Source organism: Camelus bactrianus, chromosome 3 (assembly GCF_048773025.1).
Source record: "Camelus bactrianus isolate YW-2024 breed Bactrian camel chromosome 3, ASM4877302v1, whole genome shotgun sequence".
Taxonomy (NCBI): Eukaryota; Metazoa; Chordata; class Mammalia; order Artiodactyla; family Camelidae; genus Camelus; species Camelus bactrianus.
In genome coordinates this window covers 131274098-131297289 of record NC_133541.1, presented here as the reverse complement: position 1 = coordinate 131297289, position 23192 = coordinate 131274098, and the positions used below count along the sequence as shown (strand labels likewise).

Genomic DNA, 23192 nt, shown 5'->3' with positions numbered 1-23192 from the left:
ATGTGTAAGGCAGAAAACCATGACAAGACCTTGATGTGGCTTTCCTGGCCTTAGAAAACCTTATTAACATTCTACCCTGAGACTCCTAATTAAAAGTTCCAACACAGCCAATTTAAAAAAGCCTATATGATCAAATAATCAGACTTAACTTGTAAACAAATTACTCTTGATTTGACTATATTTGAGAAAAATGAGGGTAACTTTAGAGAGAAAAAAGATTATATTTTAGTGGATATTAAATTCTAGTTTTGTTAATTGAGGTCTATATTTACTAAGACATTTCCCAGATCATTCCTTGCTGTTATGTCACATTGCTCTAAAGGTTAATTGAATTATGAAAAGAATACTCTAGGTTTGTTTCTGAAGTTCAGTAATCTATCCTTGGGTAAAGTTCCAATGCCCCATGACCTGCAGCCAGGGGATTATACATACTGGAACAGGCATGACTTAAAGAACTGTCTACTACCTGAATGGAAGGATCCTTTATCAGGTACTCTTAACTAGACCGTACATACCAAAGCTGAAGGAAATGGACTTTTGGATTCATTTCCTATCAGAAACAGCCCCTGCAGTGCACTGGCCTATAGAGCACTGGTCACCTTAAAACAATGCCCAAATGAAGAAAAATCTACCCAGGCCAGGATGAGAAGACGACGACATCTGAGGTAAGACAGCTGACCCAAAACACCGAACCAGGCCTGTATGCCAATTACTTTGATAATTTCTCCTACCTTTGATTATGAACTACTCCAACTGTTAAGTTTATGGTAAATTACCTATGTCTAGTACTTCTGTGTTACCTTGGTGGGTTTCCCTACTCCAAGGCTCTAACTAGATAGCCCTCAGAAACGTTATTCTAAAAAGGAAATTATAGTTCTGTTTAGGCCACTGTTGATCTTACAAGGTGGGAGACCTCACCAGGCTAATTAATACCTGCTCTGACCCTGACCATAAATATGAAATTTCTCATAAGATGACTCAAACTCAATCAGGAACACAAGCAAAATTTTAACCCAAAAATATAACTTCTCGACTATTAAATTCTCATTCGTGACTTTATTAACTTTACTAGCTTTATTACTTATATCCTGTCTATATAATAAAATTGTTGTCTGTTACATTTCCCAATGTGTAACTAGGCCTACAAGATTGATGATGGCTAAACATCTTGAAGAAATAGATAAAATTTATAACCCTGTATAAAATAATTGTAATAGTGTGATTCTAGGTATGGGAATGAGCAACGAAGGGCAAACATTTCCTCGATCATAATAGACTAGTAAGACAGGCGATCCAGAGAAATTTTAGTATCAACAGGTCCTGATAAAAAATCTAACACCTTGAATGGCAGCTCAGAATATTCTTCAACTTAACTAGGAATGAGCCATCCTAGCACAATGGGACAAAATTGGTCATGAAATGTCTCTCAAAATATTGGTCGAATTTAGGACCAAGGGGGAGCACTGTGAATGAAAATACTACAATGTGAATGAAAATACTGCATCCATGTCAGTAAACAAAGAATGCTGAAACCAAGTCATCAGCAGCTGCTGCCACTCCTCAGCGAGTACAAGCCTGCAGCCTAGCCTCTCAGCCACTCACAGTGGTGCCCTCTGAGCGGACTCACAGTAAGAAACAACAGGATACTGGCCCTAGATAGCCAGGTGCTCGTTAAAGAATTGAATTCAATGACCAAAATGTTCGCATCCTCCCATACATAGAAAAACACTAAATTCTTGAACTTGAGATACCTGGCTTTCTTAGATAACAATCTTTTATTGTTCCAACTACCTGGTCTTTGTTGTAAAGCTCCTATATATCCCAGCTCCTTCCCTACCTCTTGGGAGCAGTCCCTCAGAGTGATCTGAAAGGCTGTCATCCCGGCTCGAGTCCTCCCTCCAAATAATACATAACTCTTAAATTTAAGGCTGAATGTTTCTTTCAATCAAGTCCCAGAATAGACACAACTTATCAATTATGTAATGGAACACACTGGATCAGGAACCAAAAGCGTGTCCTAGTCCCGAAAACCACGGGTTCCTCTTTCTTCCTGTCATTATACAATCCCACCAGAACTCATTACTTTGCTGTCTGCTCAGACCAAACTTAGAGAAGAGTCAACTCAACAGAGTGTCTTGCTATGGAGAACCCCCTGCAGAAGCAAGGCGGTCAGCCTGCCCTCCCGCACGCTCTGCTGACCCCTACTGTCATCCGTGGAGACCAGGCCAACTTAGCTGTTCCCAAGACCTGCAAAGTCCCACACATTAAATAAAAGCATTTTATTTTATACCATATGTTATGTATATACCCATCTCTGAAAACAGCTTTGCCAGAAGCTCAAATCTTCAACATGGATCTGCAAAGTTAAATCCAGTCCCCAAGGGAAAACAAGTTTTATGAGGATACTAAGGCCTCCAAAGTTCTCTCCACTAACTTCAACCAAACTGCCTGAAGGTCTGCAAATGCAGGCGGCTACAAGTCTGCTTTTAAAGCAACCTCTTCCTGCCCTCAGGCTCTACAATGTCCCTCTGCGCCCTCCCATCTCAGGGTAAGAGCAGCCGCTGCAGAAACTTGCAGGGTAGCACTGACAGGACAGGACACAGAGGATCAGAGCTAAACTAAGCCTTCTGATGACACGAGCCTGTCACTCTGTCACTTTACACATCAAGATATATGTAGAGAGAGGTGGAGTGATATTGCTCAAAGTCACACAGCTAATAAGTGGCAAAGTCTATAACTGCTCCTCCCTCCGGCGTGATGCCCCAGCTGGGATGGCCACAGGGTTCTCTCGTGCCTGCCTGACCAGTCCTTTCTTGTCACTCATAACCCACCACAGGGTCGGACCATTGCCTGACTTTTCAGCATCTTGTCCCTCCAGTCTCTCAGGAACAAGGCTGCTCAGGCCACTGTATGACTTCCAGGTTCCCAAACCCTCCGTGCTCAGGCTGGTCTTGCCTGTGTTTCCGGCCCCGTGCTCAGAGGCACTTTCTCCCCTGCAGGAGGATGTTTCCACTCTCCGCAGGGACACCCCCTCAGAGGAGCCCTCTTCTCGCCCTCAGAATGGCAGGTGTCCCAGGCTACATCATGAGCTGCCCCATTAGGACTGCGGGTGCCCAGGTCTGCTAATCAGACCAGCAGCCTCAGAGCCAGGGATTATGCACGGGTCTCCCTGCAAACCTACTGCCCTCCTCACAGCCCCCAGTCAGCAGGTCACCTGGAAGTCACAGCAAGTGCCCCACCCAATCCTGAAGTCTCTTCATTTGCCAGCACCGCTGATGACTGGTCTCCAACCTTTGGTCAGTTTCGCACAAAACAGCAGCTTCCACTGTGAAGAGGGGGTTTTCGCTCCTCTGCCCCATCCTTACTGGAAATGTCAAAGGAAACCAAAAGGCCTCTTCTCAACACTTTTCTGATGACATCCTCCCACCCACAATACTCACATGCTCAAGAGAATTGGGTCCACGTGATTTTGTTTCCCTTATGCTAAGTGGCTCAAAACACTGCGGGATTCTTTCACTTTTGAGGGTATTTGTACAAAGTTTATAGGCTTTAATCTGTTTTATTGTCTCTCTTCAGTATCTCTAGCATTTGCCACTTCTTAATCCCTTCAGCAGCCTCCCTCCCAAAATCTAGTTTAGGAAATCAGCTGTGATGAGGGGCCCGGGGGCAGTCACAGAAGATGCTACTAAGGCACAGAGAGACTACAAAATTTGCCCAAGGTGATCAGCCTCAACCCACAACATTGTGTGCCCCGTCCCTTTTTTTAAATCTTATGCTAAACAAGCTTTTGTAGATTATGCTTATAAAGAGATGAGGTATCAAAATACATACAAGGACACACATCAACTCTAAGATGTTGATTAACTCCACTATTTTGTTTCTATTTGTTTAATTTCTATTAAAAATTTAAGAACCTCTGCACTCAATATAACAAAATGTTATTGGGTTTTAAATCCAGAATTTAGAGGTTTTGTGTGTCATTACTCATTCTTGTTTGTATGTTCACAAGACAAAATGATTTGAAAAACTCTCTCCCCTTCCTCTACTCACTACTGGCTCTCACCTGAGTTCCCAGACCACACATCGAGCAGCCTTTCACTTTACCCACAACTGAACTCATCAGTTTTCCCCCCGAAATTCCTCTGCAAGTTTCCCTCCTAAAAGCACAGCAGGACCATCATTTACCTGATTAATCCACCCAGAAAGCTGGGCCTTACTCCATCCTACCTTCACAGACAGCATTCATCCTTTCTTTTTACCATCTAAACATGTCTTCAATCTGTTCGCTTTTACCCACTGACCATCTCACCGCTCAAGTGGAAGCCACCAACACTGCACTCCTGGACTCACGAGTCTCCCAAGTGGCCCCACAACCGCTCTCCCCTACTTGAGTCAAATGGGATTCTGTCAGTCCCGCGCTTATAGGACTCTTTTCAATCCCACTGTTCTTAGAAGAAACTCCCAGTTCTTCACCTGATGAAGGTCTTTGCCATGAAACTGTCAGCTCAGGGAGGGCAGGACACGCCCTCTCTCCTCGGCCCCGCCCTCTGGCAGAGCATCAGCATGGAAGGACCTGCTGAGCTACACCAGCCTGTATTCTAAACCTGGTCTTGTGTTCTTAGCAAACTGCTTCACTTATCCATATAAATCCAAGGTAGATTAGAAAGATCTTAGATGTTGAGCTAGAGTATTGATTTGGGGATTTTGCACTAGCAACCTGCAAGTACATGTTCTAATGATTCTCTCTTCTAAAAACCACACTCAGATTTAAGTAGTACTTGTGGAATGTCTTCAGAGTAAAAGGGACTGTACTTTTACAGACTTTATGTTTTATAACATGAACAAACCAGACAGGGTCACAAATGGAACTGCCTCACAAGTGACAGAAGACAGGTGAGAGGCATATAGCAACAGGTCACATAGATGGTAAGAGAAAAGTTGATTCTCCAACCCCCCCAAATTTCCTCAAAAAACCAAAAACTCTGAATTTTGAAAGTAAAATACTATCATATAAAGAAATAAGATAAATAGTCCTCTTCATCAGGGTTTCAAGATCTGACTCCAGAATTTTTAGCAGGCTATACTGAATCCTAGCACAGAAAAATCAGATGGAATAGTGGTAAGTTTCAGAAAAACTGCAGTAATTCCTCCAATTGTAAGTGGACATGCACTCACCTATCGAATGTGAATGTAAACCGCATTCTGGAGAAATTCGGAAGCTCCCAGGCTCCACTTCTGGATGGCAAAGACACGGACAGCTTTGAAGCATGCTTCTAACTGAGTCACCGGCATTCTTACACTGCAGGGGGAAACGGATGCTCTCAGTTATGAGCAGAGATGTTCCTGTCGTGTCTCACAGCCCGTGCCTGGGGACTCAGTGCCCTGCAGCAGCCCGGCCCAAGGTGAGGACATGCAGCATGGCCCACCCAAGCAGGAGGTGCACTGTGCTTGAGAAAGCCCATCCCTGATGGGGTCAAGAGGGGCTGGTGGGGTTGTGTGAACCTATAAATGCTCACAGACATACACCTGCCTACATTCAAGTGATACAATTAAGAGTAGCAGGCTGTTTAACAAAATTTCAATTGTCAGTGGAAATTTTACCATTCCTTTCCACTTGTCCCCTGCACTCTGAAACAGGCTTAGGCTCTCTCATACCTGCAGCTCTGATGCAATAGTTGTAAAGTCATTTTACTTTGCTGCAGGTGTCCTCGCTCCCCGTTTCGCTGTGAATGTCCTCCCTAACACACTCAGATGTCTTCCTGGATCTCTCCCTGAGTTCCTTGCTCCTGTTCCTCAGATCCTAAGATAAAGGACAACTGAAAACACATGACCAGAAAAGGCACTGTGGACTTGAACAAAGTCCTCTGTGACCCCCTATGTGAGTACTGCCCACCCCTTAATTTTGTTCTCAAGGTTCTGCCTAGGGTGACGCCCAGACAGCAGAGAGTCCTGGGTCATTAAAGGCTGTGTGTCTTGGGCGCGGGGACAGGTGCAGGAGCTGGTTCTGGAACAGGGCCCATCCCCACCCCTGCTTCTCTCTCTCCGGAGGCCTCGCTGCCAAGCCTCCAGGCTCCATGATCTTCTGTCCTTCTCTTCTACTCTACTCCAAGCCCCTTTCCTCTTCATTTATTCCCTAATTTTCCCCAGCTGGAGTGATTTTTCAATCACAGAATCTGAAAAAATTTCCTGCACCTGAAAAAGAGGTCTTCAGAGGTCAATGCCCATATGCTGGTTCCTGAAGATAGCCCCTGGTTAGGGGGACTCTCACCAAGGGTCATGGGGCAGCAGGCATGTTGCAGGGTCGACCACCCCCAACAAGAATTTGCTGTGACCCCAAGGCACGCACAGCATCCCTGTTCACAAAAATGTATTTGGACCACTTATCCGTTATTAAGAAGCAAAAATAAAAAAAAATTGCCCATGTTTCTTAATAAAATTATTTATGAGGTGGAAAAAGAAATTGTAATAGAAAAGAACAAATTTGACTCCATATTAGATGTGTTCCTTTGGCTTTAAACCTCTGCCCTGTTTTCTAGGTTCAGACTTGTTAGCTCTGGAGCTTTTGTAAAAGAAAGTTGCCTTTAGCCTGAAATATCCAGGAGAGACTATTCTCCGGGCTCTGATCTTTAAGGATGTTAGCTCTTCTGCACTTATATATAGATGGCAAGTAGTAAAACAGAATAAACTTTGTTTATTTTTGGAGGTTTTACAGGGGCACCATGATTTGACCCACATGGACAGCTGCAAGAACAAAGGATTCCAAGGAAATCAATTCGTACAGCAAGAAGTTTGCAACAACCAACAACACCCCCGCCCCTTTTTAGTAAAAAAGGAGACTGAATTCTGACTTGGGGAAGAGGGTTCTCCAGGATATCAGTATGCCATTTTCTGGGTCTGCCAGCTTTTCAAATAAAGTCAGTATTCCTTGCTCTAACACCTCATCTCCCGATTTACTGGCCTGTCATTCAGGAAGCAGAACTAGTTTTGACGTGGTAACTAAATGACTTCATTGGAGGTAGTATGTCTCCACTGTTTCCTCATTTCCAATATGTCACAACCTATCAATTTTATGTGCTGTTTAACAACACAACCAAAAAACCTTTGTTAGGGAATTGATTCTACGGAAAGAAAGTTATTTCTACTCCTTCAAACCTTTTTTTTTCTTTTCTATTTTATTTTGTTTTGCTTATTGAAAAGAAAATAAAAGTGAAATCATTTTATTTCACGTATTTTTGTTACAACTACATATTTTAAATTCTACAGAAATATTTAAATTGCATTATAAATTTGTTCATATATTAATATAAAGATATATACACAATCAATGCGGATTAGGAAAGGAATGGATATTTACTAAAAATCCACTGCACATCCAGTCTTTTACAAGCATATCCTGGAATATAATAAGCTCTAGAATCCAGGGGTCCCCCACCCCCTTTCTCCCTGCCGAGTGCCTTAGTAATCAACAACCAAGGCACCATCATAGAGCCACGCGATATATATTTTAGGTATAAATGAGGAAATTAACTCATTCAACTCTAAATCAAAAACCTTAAAATAAATACTGAACTTATTTACAAACAAAGAAAATTGAACACAATTAAGTACAGTTTCTTCCCCAAGGTCACTAAGCTAATAACTGGTAAAGGCAAGATTTGAGCTCATCTGCCTGATTCTAAACACTAAGGTGGAAAACACATTTGATTGTGGAGGGTCCAGCAGCAAAGCCTATCACCCTATCTTTATTCAGATCTAGCCTTAGAGAGCCTGAGACAGCACCCCATTCCTATGGAACTCGAGGATAACACAAAGGATTTTATATCCAGTAGTTTCTTAGGTCTCATTTACATAAAGTGTCAGCAGGTCAGCAGAAAAAACTCTGGGAAATATGAGTGGGTCCAGAGCTTTTTGCTGATTAGTAACTTTATTTATCAGAACAGCGTGACCTTCCCATGAGAGGCCACATGGACCTTAACTAAAGGCAGGTGAGCAATGAAAACTAGCAAGACCCTGGAACTCAAGCAAGAAGGATCACTGCCATGCGCCACCAAGTTGCCTCTTCACCCTCGTGGGCACGATGGCAGAAGATCCAGGTTCTTGTCCAAGTTACACTATCATGGATTCTCACCCATAAACAGATACGACTCTATGCTGTCTTAAGTCCTTCCCAACTCAAATATGATGACACCAATATCTGAGCAGAATGTCTATGTCTCCACTTCCTCTCTTCTGTTAGGAGAATAATTCTATGGCCACAAAGCAGAAATCCAACTAAAAACACCATGCATGAAGCCAGGTGAAAGTCTGCGTAAGACACTTTGCTCTCACGGACAGTGAATGAAAACTCAGAATAAGTGGTTCTTCTTCCTCTGTAAGTGGGAGGTAGCCTGATTTTGTGTGTGTGTGTGTGTGTGTGTGTGTGTGTGTGTGTGTGTGTGCGCGCGCGTGTGTGGGTAAATCAAATACAATGAATTCTGGGATGTGTACAGATTTTTTTATGTTACTGTCATTTCATGAGGATGAGACAACCTTTAAAGTAATTTGAATCTAGTGTTTTGAGACATTCTCAGGTTCTTTTGGTGGAGGAGGGGAAAGGGGAAATGAAAGGAGGAAAGAAGTAAATGAAGCAAAGGAGTAAGAATACTGCTAGCGAAAGGCAAGACATTAATTTTGTTCCTACTTGCATCACACACAAATTAGGGACTGGCTTTCCCCAGGTGTCTTGTCGAACACTGAGTTGCAGAAGAGGCAACAGCCCATTTCTCACTGAACTTGTGACAGTACGTGGCATCTTATAGACACAAATCATTTACCAAGATCAAACACTCTAGCAGCAGGCCGTAATTCTCCTATTTTGAGACACAAGAAAACAGGAGTTCAAAGCGGATATATAACTTGACAAAAGTCAGAGGACCATTAAACAAGAGAGGATGAATTCAAACTCAGATCTGAATGCAGAGTCTGCTCTTCTCACTCCCAGGACTGGAAAATCCTTAACACACAGGCTCCCCAGCTCCCCTGCAGTGTTCCTGGCCCCAAGCATTTCCCATGTTAATGGTCGCCAGTTCTCACAGTCACAGCGCTCTGTGCAGCCAATGGCCTCCATCGGACCTTGATCATCTACCTGTCACGCCCAACAGGCTTCTCCACAAAGGCAGGAATGCTGGCTTTCAAGTGCATAAAAAGCCATCCCTGGTCTAACCTGGGTTCTTCGGAGGCCTCTCCAGCCTAAAGGCAGCCATGAAAATGCTCACAGTTTGTACATGAGCCACACTACCTCTCTCCATCAGTCTCCCCAAATATACTACTTAGCTACGACCACTTTGATAATCTTGGAAACAAATTTTGAAAAACAGAAAAGAAAGGATTCTGGAACAAGTATTTAATACTTACAATTTTAAATGACAAGTTACAAAGTGAGTATTGACAATCCGAATCTGCCTTCCTAGGTGTCAGTTTGAAGAGTTAAAAAATATAATTGCAAAAAATTCTCACTTACAAAATTAAGTAAAACATAAACAATAATCTGGGCTAAACTCAAAAATAATGCCCATGTTGTACATGGGGAAAAATACAGGACTATACTGAGGGGTAAAGTAAGAGATGTGAATGTAGAGACATCAACATATTGCATGGAGGAAAGCAGCTTTGTAAAATGAATGCTCTGTTAAAGATAATTCAAAACTTACTAAAAAAATCCTATGAAAACCCTTATCTGTTTTTATTCTTTAACTTGAACAAAGTATTTTAGAATTCTTCAGGAATAATAAAGTCATAATACTAGCCAAGAAAAATTGGGATGGAAGAAAAGAATCAAAAAAAAAATCACACTGTCAGATATTAAATAAATTTTTACAATATGTAAGTTATGGTGCTGGAGTAATAAAGTAAGATTGACAGAAATAAACCATGAGCTCAAAAAGAGACTTTAGTGTACATAAGTATTTTGTGCATGTGGGATTTCAAATCAAAGAGCAAAGTATGAATTCAATAATTGTCCTGGGAAAATCAGAGAATCACCTGGAAAGAACAAATTCTATTCCTGTCATAATGACCACAAGAAAAATTACAGATAGTGATGTAAATATTAAAAAGTACTAATAACAGCAAATACAACTCTTTGCTCATATTAATTCAACTTCTCCTCACTATAACAAGTACTATTATCATCTCCATCTTAGAGATTAAAAAACCTACAGAAGAGATTTGTACCATTATAAGAAAGTATTTCTAAAATAATAACAAAAATAAAACCCAAAAAGAAGACATTTACTATCTTAAGTATATTTTGGGCCACAACAAAAGTAAACCTACTGAATAAAATGAAAGGCAAGAAATGACAAGTAAAAACTGCGTGATACATATTGATGAAGTCAAGGGGTTAATGTTCATAACATACAAAGAGCTGTCACAAAGCAACAAGAAGCTCCCTCACTTAACTGTGTGCGAAGGACAAAAGGGATCATTCACTTTTTAAAAGTCAGATGGCTAATAAGTGAAAAATGCTGAATACCTCATTGGTCATCAAATGCAAACTAAAACAATGAAAAAGCACTTTTGCTCATCATATTGGCAAATATTTTTAAAAGTTGTTCTAGCTAGTGTCCATCTGTGAGAGAACAAACTGTGAGTGACATTTTGGAGGACGACATGTCAATGGATATGTAAACTCTGAAAAACGTATGTACACACAGACTGAACTCCCCTTCTAGGAATCATTTCGTTTAGAAAAAAATCAGTTCAAAAAGATGTACTCATCAGGATATTTTCACAGCACTGTTTACAATGGTGGGATGAAAAGCTGAAGTGAAATCAAATCCTGCTATAGAGAAATGGTTACATAAGTAATTCTACATCATTTCATTCCCCACTGGAGATGGAATTTCTAGAGTCACTTGAAAAGAGCCTGTGATAAATGTAAATGTCACATCCAGGGACTAAATTTCCAGAAGCCTTAACTAAAGGAATACTCATATGAGATCACAGGAATATTTACAGAAGAAGGATGCCAGTCAAACATCTTTTCTGACAGTGGAAAATGGAGAAAACTTAAGTGTCCACCATCAATACAATGAAGCGGTAAATCACGGCGAGCTGTGGGCTCTGATGGGGCCGGCGTTTCGGCATGGTTCAGGGCCTTGTCCACAGCACTCTCCCACCAAAGGTGTCCTTGCACAAGAGAACACACCTGCACATCAGGGGACCCCTCCACTCTATCTGAAAGGACCGGGTGAGTATGGAGTGGGAGGACGTCTATGTTATACCCCTGAGTGAATAAAGCGAGCTGCATAAAACATGTATTATGGCCTTATTTTTCAATAAAGCATATATACACACACATATACATAGATTTCTCAGATTCGTGTATGTATCTATGTATGTATGTGTATATACATAGGCATAAATGTCATGAAATATATACACCACATTGTCAACAGTTTTGCCCTCAGGAAAAAAGGGGAAGGGATATAGGGGCCTTTCAGTACCACCACAGTTCTCTTTTCAGTATTTCAGTTAAATATACTTGGAATTTAAAAGTTTATTTAAGTCCGAAGTAAAATGGACAATGCCTCCACAAGACAGAATGCTATACTGGTCATTAAAAATCATGCCAGGGGAATTAGAATATTGTAGAAAAACATATAAAAAGCCAAATGGAAAATGGAGGTCTCCACACAGTAAACAGGCACAGAGTGCTCACTGGTTTTTATGAGAGAGTTGATACACACTGATGAAAAGAACAGAAAATAGATGTTAAAGTGTTAATTATTATCTCTGAGTAGTGGGATAAGGATAGCCTCTTTTGCCCCTTTTTTCAGACTTATTATATTAAATACACATTATTTTTCATCTGAAAAAAGAATTTTAAGATGTGTAGTACTACACATTGGAGAAAATACACGAGTACATACAGAAACAAGTAACTAGGAGACACCGCAGCAGAGTCATGTAATGTAGAACGGGCGATCCTGATTAACACCGCACAGTTACATAAGGACCCACTAAGTGAGAGCACCTGCTGTAACAGGGCGTGTCCCCCTTCTATTTGTCAGTTGTGTCTTCAGGGCTGAGGCAGTTCTGAGCACGGCCAGTGTCAGTGCTGGTGTCTGGATGGATGTCACTGGAGGTGAGGGCACCTGCAAGCCGAGAGGAAGAACAGAAATCATCCTCTGCTTTTTCTGTCTTGTTTCTTTGTTACTTTAAAAGAGAGGCATAAATAAGGTAAACTGAATCTTCCCTACTGAAATTTCAGTAATGAAACCGTTCTTAAAATCTTCACAGCTTATATTCTGCTTATAACTGCCTTTTCAAAAAATTATCATATTTATTAAATGTTAATTAACTCAATTAACTCCCTGTTGAAACCTTCTATTAAAGAACATGAAATGCCGTATGTAAAAGCACCACGCCTGCAGTGACTACCTTAGATGCCTTGACGGCAGTGCAGTCAGCACTCACCATCCCGTGGCCCTGAGCTCCTGATGCTGCTAAGAGAGCACACTGCCGCCTCAGATGGAGAGAAACTGTGAAAACATTCTCTGAAATCTACAGCACTGACAAAACATAACTGACAAATCCTAGGCTCCTTTGAGGCTGTCATTTTCTGTTTCTGTCCAAACACTGTCAATGAGCAGGACCACCCCATTCCTGAGCCATGGGACTCATGTAGGAAGGAGTTTTGGAGAAATTTCCAGGTATAGAATGTAACCAACAATATGTAGAACTCTGACAATATAAAAGATGAAATACTCTGATTTTGGAAGACACTCAAAATATCCTCCTAAGCCTTAGTAGCTGGAAAGGCTGGGCTTCTTCACATCCACTTATTTATTTCACAGCCAGTGAGCATCTCCCACAAACCCTATTTCCCTGTGTCTGCTGGGAGCCTCAGGCACACTCTTGTTGTCGATCTGATAAGTCACAGGGCAGAGGCGTGTGTCTCACGCCTGCAAACATCACACAAGCTCACTTCCTAGCCTCACTGTCTGAACTTGGCCCCATTTTCTCACCTGTTTATTTGGTATCTATTCTTCTGTAAGCTGCCTGAAGTGCTTCTTGGAACATGTCAGAAGAATGAGTGGGTAGATAAATGGACAGATGGACAGGTGAGAGATGGGCAGACAGAGAGAGAGACTGCAAGAAAAGGGGAACAAAGAAAATTTCCTATGCAAAACCCTCTTCTAGTCAGGGAAGAAAACCACCACGGAGAAGTGTGAAGAGGCAGGTGGCTTAGGGCTGTTTCCTGGATTCCATGAAAAGTCACACCAAGAGATGAGAGAGAAGAACTGTAAATAATAAAAGAAAAAAAGCACGCATGCTTGAAAAAATATATCTACAATATGTACTTTCCAAAGAATAGATTCAAATCAGAAGAGCCCAATAACACAAACATTGGGTATTTACCGAAGTGAGAATCCCATCTCCAAACCACAAGTCTTCCCTTTGGAGCACTGAGAGTCTAAACGGTGCGGCCATAACGCCGTCTCCGCAAATCCATTCTATCCTGCACTTACGAGGAACGAGAAGCTGTGCTTGGTCTGCCCATGCACGTCATTTACACCCCACAGCACCTCTATGGGGGTGGGACGCCTAGCGAGTCCGTCTTTGCAGGACAGGAAACAAGTCCGGGAGAGGCTAAGCTGACCTAACATTTCTCCATCTCACAGGACTGGTCACTCCAGAGCAGGACTCGAACTCGGACCCACATTTATAAGCACGGTACTAACGTGCTCTGTGTGCTTTTTGTGTGTATAATACATTTTTTTCTGGCATGAAAGTATATTTAATAAATGTTCGGTTGTCTTGTCTATCTCATTAGCTCACAATCAATCTTTATACTGTTGAATTGTACTCTTTTCCCCTGGAGAAAGGAACGGAAAGAGCAGGGGTCAGAATGAGGTGGGGCTCCATTCTTTATCTGGTACCTCATCTCATCCAAGTCCCCAACAAGGGAGAAGGAGCAAATGTCTTCAAATTTTAAAGAGAGTACTCCACTGATGGTGACTTACTCAACTCCAAAACCAAGGCTGGGGGCAGGGACATGCAGCAACCAGAGCAGTATCACCTGTAGGAAGGCAGAAAAAGCTCATGGGAGGGCTCAGGGGGTAAGCCTGATTTAATTTCAATCGATAAAAGAATAACACACTCTAAAAATACTAGCATGCAATGGATTTGCTCTTTCTTGTCATTTAGCAAGTTTCCAAAGGGCACATGTAAGATTATCGTGAACCAGTGAAAAGAAGAGTCTACAGACAGGGAAAATCAATGCCACAGGCAGGCTGAAAACCAGGCTGGAGGAAAGGAAGGGAAAGGGCTTCATTATGAATAGGGGAAAGGCTGGGAAAAATACATCATTACAAGGACTCTCAAGCATCATTCAACAATCATATTATCATTCATTCAAAAGAGAGTTACTGAGGTCCTATTTTGTGCAAGATTTTACACAGGGCAAAGCAAGAGTGCAGCGTCCATGGTGGCAGCAAGTGGCGGGGCTCAAATACACTTCTGATCCCGGAACTGGCACACTTGTCCTCAGTATAAAGGCAAAGAAAAAAAAGTAAAATAATTCTCTCTAAACTCAAAGCATTTTTGAAAAAAATTAAAGAAGACCTAAATTCCTGGACAGACAAAGCACGCACATTCCTGGATCAGAAGACAGCGCTCTTGGAATGGCAGTGCTCCCCAGAGCAATCCATACATGCAACGTGGTTTTGATCACAATCCCAGTGGGTTCCACTGCATAAACTGACTAGCTGCTGCTACAATTCATATGGGAATTCGAGGGTCTCAGTAACCAAAATGTGCTTGAAAAAGAACAACGTGAGGGGACTTGTAATTCTCAATTTCAAACCTTACAAATGTATCTCTAGGTGAGGCTAGAGGCCATTTTTAAGTTATTATTGTGTTTATCCTTATTTTCTAAATTCTCTACAATGAATATAACTGTTACAATAAGAAAAATAAAAAGTAAGGTATCTTTTAAAACATGCACACAGATTCATTCATTGGGAAAGTAATATTTTAACTATAAAGAGGTAAACAAATATCTAGTGAAAAAGGACTACTTAAAACAAGAGTGCATTTATATTTTTCATAAATTGAAAACTGAAAAGTACAAACACATCAAGTTTCTAGGGAGACTGATGCAACATATTAATAGTTATTTTCAAAAATTCTAATTGAAGAATGAAAACTCAAGAAAGGGAAAATCGTGATTGACAGCCAACTGCAAACACATGGAGAGCAAAGTCCTAGAAATCACAGTTCCTTTAACTCTGCTACTACCTCAGTAGGAGAGGAAATTCCTCACTGAGGGAAGAGTGGAATCCCATGCATAAGACAGGATACACAGTACAAACTGCACTAGAATAGGGGGTGATTTTCTTAGAAGAATTCTAAGGCTACAACATTGCTGAAAAACTAAAAACACTGACAGACACATTAAAACACACAGTCATATATATTATACAGAAATATATGAAGTCTGCTCCCATGTTGCATAGAAATACATATATATATGTTCATTTATGGGCACTGATTACTTTATCCCAGGTAGAATATTTCAACTAAAACAAATAATCAATATTACACTACTCTTGTCAAATCTTGTTGATAAGTTACTCTGCTATGTAAACATAATGTGTGTAAGATAGATCTAAAATTAGTGAAAAAGATCTTTATATGCTTTCTTGAACTCTTCTCAAAATTCCAAGCTTAATTTTAAAATAGATCTGAGCAGTATTTCTATATGATCTTTTCCCTCGTGAAATGAACAACACAGTCTGTTGTCAAAATTCTGTCCTTACAATGATTCACGAGCACCGTATCCTAACAAAACTGCTGGACAACAAGGCACTATCCAGACACTGTGACTAAACAAATGAAACACAAGGATGACAGTGACCCTATTCTGGAGGGCTTATAATCTATTCCAACATAGGGGTTTTTATTTGATTGGTTTGATTTGTTAGAAAAATAAAATCACTCAAGTACTTTCTTCTTTGAGCATTCTGTAAGTAATGACTCTCTTTTTAGTGTCATGAGCAGGAAAGAGTTAAGCATGACTTGATTAGTTCAACTAGCAACAATCATCACTGGAAAGTGAGTAATAAAGAAGTAAACTGATAGCAATGCTTCTGCCTACATGAGACCTAAAATAAACCTACACTGATCTCTGCAAGGAAAATGAGGAGTTGAGGTCCCCAATGAGAAAACAAACTAACAAGGAATCAAAAAAGGAAAGACTTTTTCCATAACAATTCCAGGAAGGAGTGGAGCATGGTGGTGAAGAGCACAGATGCTTGGGACAAACATGAGTGTCTGAATTCCCTCAGCACTTGGTAGCTTTGACACTGATATGTCAGTGAAATTTTCTGCATCTCAGTCTCCTATCCATAGACTGAGGACAACAACAGAACCCGTCTCCTAGAACGGTCCTAAGAATTAAGTTATTTTATATATAAATGTTTAAATAAAATACCTCAGATTATAAATATTACCCCAAAACACAAGGAACAAAGGAAACAATGATAAATTTGAATTCATCAAAATGTAAATCTTTTCTTCAAAGGACACCATCCAGAAAGTGAAAAAGCAACAGGAGAAAATTTTTTCAAATCATTTATCTGATTAGGAATTTTTATCTTCAAATTAAAAAAAAAAAATAACTCCTATAACTCAACAATAAAAAGGGAACTCAATTAAAAAGTGAATAAAGGATCTGGAAATATATTTTTCAAAGAAAATATACAAATGGCCAATAAGCACAATCAAACGATGTTCAATATTATTAGCTGTAATGGAAATCAAGTCAAAACCACTAGGAGAAACGGCTTCACACTCACTACAATAGGTTATAATAACAAAAAGTGTAACAAGCTCTAATGAGGACACAGAGGAAGCGGAACTCGCAGCCCTTGCTGGTGAGGATGTAACGCTGTGTGGCCACTTTGGAAAACAGCCTGGCAGGTCCTCAGAGATTTGAACATTTGGTTTATGAATGACCCAGCCTTTCTGCTCTCTGGGCACACACGTAAGAGAACTGAAAACCAATGTCCACATAAAAACTCCTACAGGAATATTCACGGCGCCATTACTCATCACAGCCAAAAAGCAGAAACAACACAAATGACTATCACCTAATGAATGGGTAAACAGTGGGGCCCAGCCATGCAGTGGAATATTATTCAGCAATAGCAAAGCATAGAGTACTGACCCAGGCAACATGGACAAACATTTAAAAGATTACTCAGTGTGAAAGAAGTCAGTCATAATAGACGGTTCCTTTTACATGAAATGACTCGTTTTACATGAAATGTCCAACACAGGCAAATCCACAGAGAGAGAACAATGGCTGCCTGGGGCTGGGGGAGGATGGGGAAGATGGGAATGACTGCTTGTGCGTACGGGGCTTCCTGTTGTGGGATGAAAATGTTCTAAGATTGACTGCAATGCACAATTATGGCATAGAGTAAAAACCGCTGTACATTTTAATGGGTGAATTGTATTAAAACTGTTAAGGACAAAAGCACCTAGGGCCAGTACCTTCCCATAGTAAACGCAAATTGCTAATTTTATTACAGGAAGAAGAAACTGCCCTCAGCATGAAAGCAGGAGATCTTCAAATGTGGGTAAACTGAAATTGGACAAGAGCATTTCATTTGAAACACTTGCTGAGTGTACACGAAATATTCAGAAATAGGAAAATCAGTCTGACATCACGAAGAAGCATACTGCTTCAAATGAAGATCAAGGATTCGGCAAGCCCAGCTGCTAAAAATGACCAGAGAAGAAACCTGGTTCTTAAAACAAGCACCAGAGCCAACAAGGAAATGGTGGTGAGGAAAGCAGGTGGCCGAAATTCTGGAACAGTTAGCTACAAATAATTTCTCCACTGAAATTTCAAAAATAAAATGAAAGTGACGCAATGCTGTGCTGGCCTCACGTGAATGGGCTTTCTCTGGTGCTCGACAGTTCTGTAACCCCGAATGAGAGACTCAGGAGAATCAGCATGGTTCCTGGCAGTCCCCAAGTGACTGCCCACCAGCCCACTGACCACCATCATATCTGCCAGGGTTGTATTGCAGAGAAGAGACCAACTTCTAAAAGGCACAGGAAATGTTGACCAGGGAAGAAAAGGCTGTAGTCAGTCCTGGGACAGAGGCCCTGTGAGCAGAGGCCAGAAGGCTGCAGGTGAACTGGAGTTGCCCTGGGGCAGGAAGAGACCATGAAGGAGCAGATCTCAATTCTCTACTCTCTCTCCCTCGGTTAGGAGAGATAAATCTGCATCCTTCTCACCTGGAACTGTGGTTTCTTGCTTGCAGAAGTCTTAGCTACAGTAAATGATTACTCAAGACTCTGTGGAAAAAACCCAGAAATCGATAGGGAGTAGGGAGCCAACTCCACGAGCCTATCAAATGCTCCCATATTTATTGTGTATAATCAAAGGAAAAAGTCATTAACAGTTGTGTGATACTAAGCAGAAACTTGGGGAAAGAAGGGATGAGAAAGAGATTGTAGAATCCACCATGAGTACAAAGTCTTACTGTATCTTTAGGGAAGTCATGGGTTGAGGGGAATAAGATACATTCTTTGATATGTGAATTACAAAGCAGACCACCAGAACAGCTAAGTCCTTGTTTTGGGGATAACAGACTATCTAACTGCACACAAGCCCAGCGTTTATAGCTGAGGGCCTGGGTCCTTGGTTTGCAATGAACAGAGTGCTATCTAAAATCTCAACTATGCAAGCAAAACATTTTCTCTGCATTTTAAGGCAAGAAGACAGGAGTGAGGATGCACAGGCGCTTGCTTGCAAAGCAGTTACTAAGCTTTTTTTTTTTCTCCTTAAAGTTGACAGGCGGCTGGGGTCTGTTTCAATTTGTTAATCCAATCATGGCCTCCCACATGGAACCATTATGGAGGACACCCTTGGGTGACAAATCCTGGCTCTGGGCCTTTTCCTGCCAGCTTCAGCCTCTCTAGCAGGGTCTAGGCAGATCCCTGAATAACGATCCTACAGAACCACCCACACTCTTAACTCCTGGTGCTTGAAACTTAATTTTAGCTCTACACAACTTAACGTAGAAAAGTTTCAGAAATAAAAGGTATTATATTCATTTTATATCTCATCATAGGACTGATTTTTCTGATTGCTCTAAGCTGCTTCTTCTTGGAAAAGCAACTAATTCTGCAGGTGAATTCAGTACTTTCTTTGGGCATAACTAGCCAGTTTGGTCTCGCTGAATTCTATTGGTCAAATACCGATACACTTAATTGATTTCATTGTTCATCAGTTTCAGCTGGGAGTATAGGGAGTGTCAAATTTTTCCTCAGCTCACCCTCAACTCTTTATCATCAGCAACTCAGGCCTCCGGAAACCAAAAAAATAAAAGCATTTGTTTCCCTTCTACACTTTCAACATACCCAACAGGATACATCAGCCTGGAGAAAGAATTCAGCACAAATGTTTAAACAAAAATCTATAAACCTGAAGTAACTCCATCTCCGAATCATGATACACAATGGCATGAGAGTAAAGCATGGGTGGGCCTGACGACCTGATTTCTATTATTCAAAGGAAGCAAGGTTTTCCTATTTTTATTATCACTCTGTCATTGTTTCTGATTAAGCCAAAAACTAGTGTATGAAATAATGAAGCAGTGCAATAACAGATTTTTGTTGTATCAATTACAGAAGGCATTCAGAGGGGTTAGGAAAACCCACCTCTGTAAAATATTCAAAATTTCTTCCACTGTTAAGAACACATATACAAAATGCAACAGAGAATTCAAACTCTTGTGGAGAGGAGCAAAAGCCACAGAAACAAAGCAAAGTCATTATTATGAGTCAATTCAAAATTCACTGGACAATCATGTTCAATGCATTCAAGGAAATTTAAAGGCACACTGAAAACCATTCACTTAATGATCTGCAGGCTAGAGGAAGAATTTTTCTCTTTATCAGACAACAGTAATCAATAGGGTGCCCCACCAAACAAGGACCAAAGAACAATCAGTTTTTTAACAGTTCTGATAAATCAGCATGTTGTAAAGATAAAAATCCAGAAATTTTAAACATTCATTCACACCACAATGAAACAAGCACTTAAAAAAAAAAAACAAAAAACCCAAAGAAACTAAGCACATAGATCATGTACCTGGATCAATGAGAACTTCATGTACCGCTGGAAGAAAGAACAAACTATACCCTTTTCCTTGAAAAATAAAACAACTTTTAAAGATAAATGCTAAAACACATTTCATCATTCATGTTGCCTTGAAAAATCTGAGGCACTTGTATCTGATTAGAAAAGAAATTCTGAGTAATAGTATGTTACGATTCAGTGCCAGTTTGCTTTAGAATAAAAGAGAAAACAAAAGCTACTGTTTCTCACATCCTGCAGTGTGTGAAGTGCCTCCCTGCCTCTTTCTCCTCCCGTTTTCTAAGCTCATGCTCCCCAACCCTTCTGAAACAAGTATGAGAACAACTTATTCCCACCAATATGCCAAATGACAAAAGAATATCAATTTATTTGTGTAAATACATGCCTACAGCTTAAACTAGAGGAGTAATATATCAGAAGTCTATATGGAACTTCTTTCTACATTCCTGAAATAACACACACAATCGTTCACAGGGACACAGACATATTCCCCCTGGATTACTGGGCACTTCACAAGCTTAGGACTTCCAACTTCTAGAAGATAAATTTGTAGTTAGTTTAAAATACAAAACTGTCAGCTTTTGAAAGCCTTGATCATCTGCTAAACCATCCAATTATCAAAGAGACCCAATTAGCCTTCTCTGTAGAATGTAATTTCCCATGATGGCAAAACAGACCCTAAGAAGTACTGGATCCAAGTCTCGTGTTTATCACTAGCTATGATCGTTTTTAAGCACATTAACAGATTCAGAAAGGTTTGTCCCAACAACATTTATTCTTCTTGATATAGTATACATGTTCAAATGCCTATACAGAGACTATGTCCCATGATGGTGTTAAGAGTTCTTTTGTGTATTGCAATATTTATTTTTAAGTGCAGACAAGGAGGGTGGGTGTTACTCAGTTGTAGGCCACCTGCTTAGCATGCAAAATATCCTGGCTTCAGTCACCAGTACCTCCAAAAAAATAAATAAAAATAAGTGCTTATTTAAAAATGAGTAAAGTTATAAAAAAATTCAAATAAAAACCACTTCAATCTAGGAGCCACAATTGGAATAAAAAAACAAGTGTTTCTATCAAATATTGACTTTATGCCAATCACAGAGACAACCACAAATCACCCTTGACAACCATCACGTGTGATTCTCAGCAACCCTACTAAATAGACACAGATGAGAAACCCGGCACTGAGGATGAGGAGACGAAGCTCGGAGGAGCCGGGGACGCTGACCGTCCTGCTCCCCGTGACAACACGTCAGCCCAGGGCAAGAGCTGACAGAGCTGTACTGAGGGGACACCCAGCTGCATGGAACCTTGGGGAACTGGGGAGTCCCAGAAAACACTAAAAATTTTTCAGTGGAATACCAGCTCAAATATATTACACTGTGCCACATTCTTTAAAAAGGGAACGTGACTGAGACCTTTTAGATGCCTCCGTGTCCTTTCTGCCATCATCAGTTACTTGCCCTCTCAGCAAGACCAGTGATGATCTGGACCCCTTATGAAGTGCACTCAGATGGCAGAGCTTTTAAAGCTGTTTTATTAAGTTTGTAAGACTCTGTCTATGCCTCACACAGGCGGTCATCCATCAATTCTCCCCGGTGTGGATATACCACCTGAAATCATTCCTTTCTGCTTTTTAAAATCCCTTCATCTAATCCAGACTTTTCAACAGCAAAGAAGCAGCTCAACCACAGACAGTGGACAGCTTTTCACTAAATTACTCGAACAGCCCTTCGGACTACCTGGAAGCCCTTTTCTTCTATTAAACCCACTTCCAGGTACTTCATCATTTTCTGATTGGTGGACATGGCCTCTGACTGGCCTACTCAGAGAGCTCCCAGCGTCACATCCAGGGATGGGAGAGGACCCTGCAGTTGGGAGAAATCATTGAGGAACGCGAACATCCTCCAGTCAGGTGTGCACTGCTAGAAGTGCCACAACGTGCTAAGAAATTATACTGTCTTTACCCCTGGGCTCCCATGGACTGGTTTCACATTAACCAAACTCATGAGACACTGATGCAAGAAAACCAGAAATTTAACTTATTAATGTAACAGAAGACGTGAAAATATGAACCAGACTGCAATATCAGAGTTCAACCATGAGTACATGTTCTCCTCCATGGCCCAATCACGGGCAGGCAGTCACATGGCAAGCGTGGACAGAAGCAGAGCAGTAAGGATTTCTAGATTAATTCAATGGACTGAATTTCTGTTATACCAACAGATCTACTGCCAGGAAAACAACGCTAATCACGGTGCACTCTTCGTGGACAGTGGCCGAGACACGAATGTGAGCAACTGTGTGACTCTTTTCTCTGTCCTTTCTGGGCTAACTGATGCACAGATGTACAGAAATCCAGGGATGCAGATAGATCTAAACACCCAAAGCCCGTCTCTGTGAGCCTCAAAACCAGACAGCCAGGGTTTAAATCCCAGCTCTACCACTTACTAGCTCTGTGACCTTGGCCAACTTACCCTCTGTGTGCCTCAATTTCCACACTGTAAAGCTGGGATAAAAATCAAACTTTTCTTACTCGCTTGTTGAGAAGATTGAAGGATACATTTCTGTAAAACGCTCAGAAAAGAATGTAGCACTTTTTTGGTGCTCAACAAATGTCAAATTAATATTACAGTGGTTTACAAGTCTCCCTTCTAATCATCTTCTGTGTTTCCTGTCTAGACTAGTTCCCAAAGAAAACCCTTATTTCTCCTTTTATAAAATCTTGGGGTGCACCGTTCTGTTCCATCCCACCACGTCTTTAAACTGAGGGAGGTGATACCTCCTCCCCACTCCTCTGGGCCATGGAGAGTGCATCTCCCTTCACACCCCTGACCCCTTTCCACACAGCTAGCCCTCCTCACACTAACAGAGTGAGGTGTGATTCCAGGGAGTCAAGCAGGGCATGTGAAACCCTTCCTTTCCCTCCAGGGTTGGCCACCCTTGGGAAGCACTTTGGATGCTCCGCTCCATGGCAGGACATCCCTGTGCATGATGGGGCAGATCCTCTCAAGGGAAGGCTCGC

At 41.1% G+C, this 23192-nt stretch overlaps 2 long non-coding RNA genes across 5 annotated transcripts in view; one reads left to right on the top strand and one right to left on the bottom strand.

Annotated features, from left to right (window-relative positions):
- The window catches only part of LOC141577139 (uncharacterized), a 440247-nt gene that overhangs the window by 142063 nt on the left and 274992 nt on the right, over positions 1 to 23192 (bottom strand). The gene's annotated exons all lie outside the window — the stretch shown is intronic.
- Positions 557 to 7037, top strand: LOC141575434 (uncharacterized). The gene is made up of 4 exons (XR_012503016.1): positions 557 to 665; positions 5306 to 5402; positions 5703 to 5878; positions 6704 to 7037. It is a non-coding gene; the product is annotated as an uncharacterized LOC141575434 (long non-coding RNA).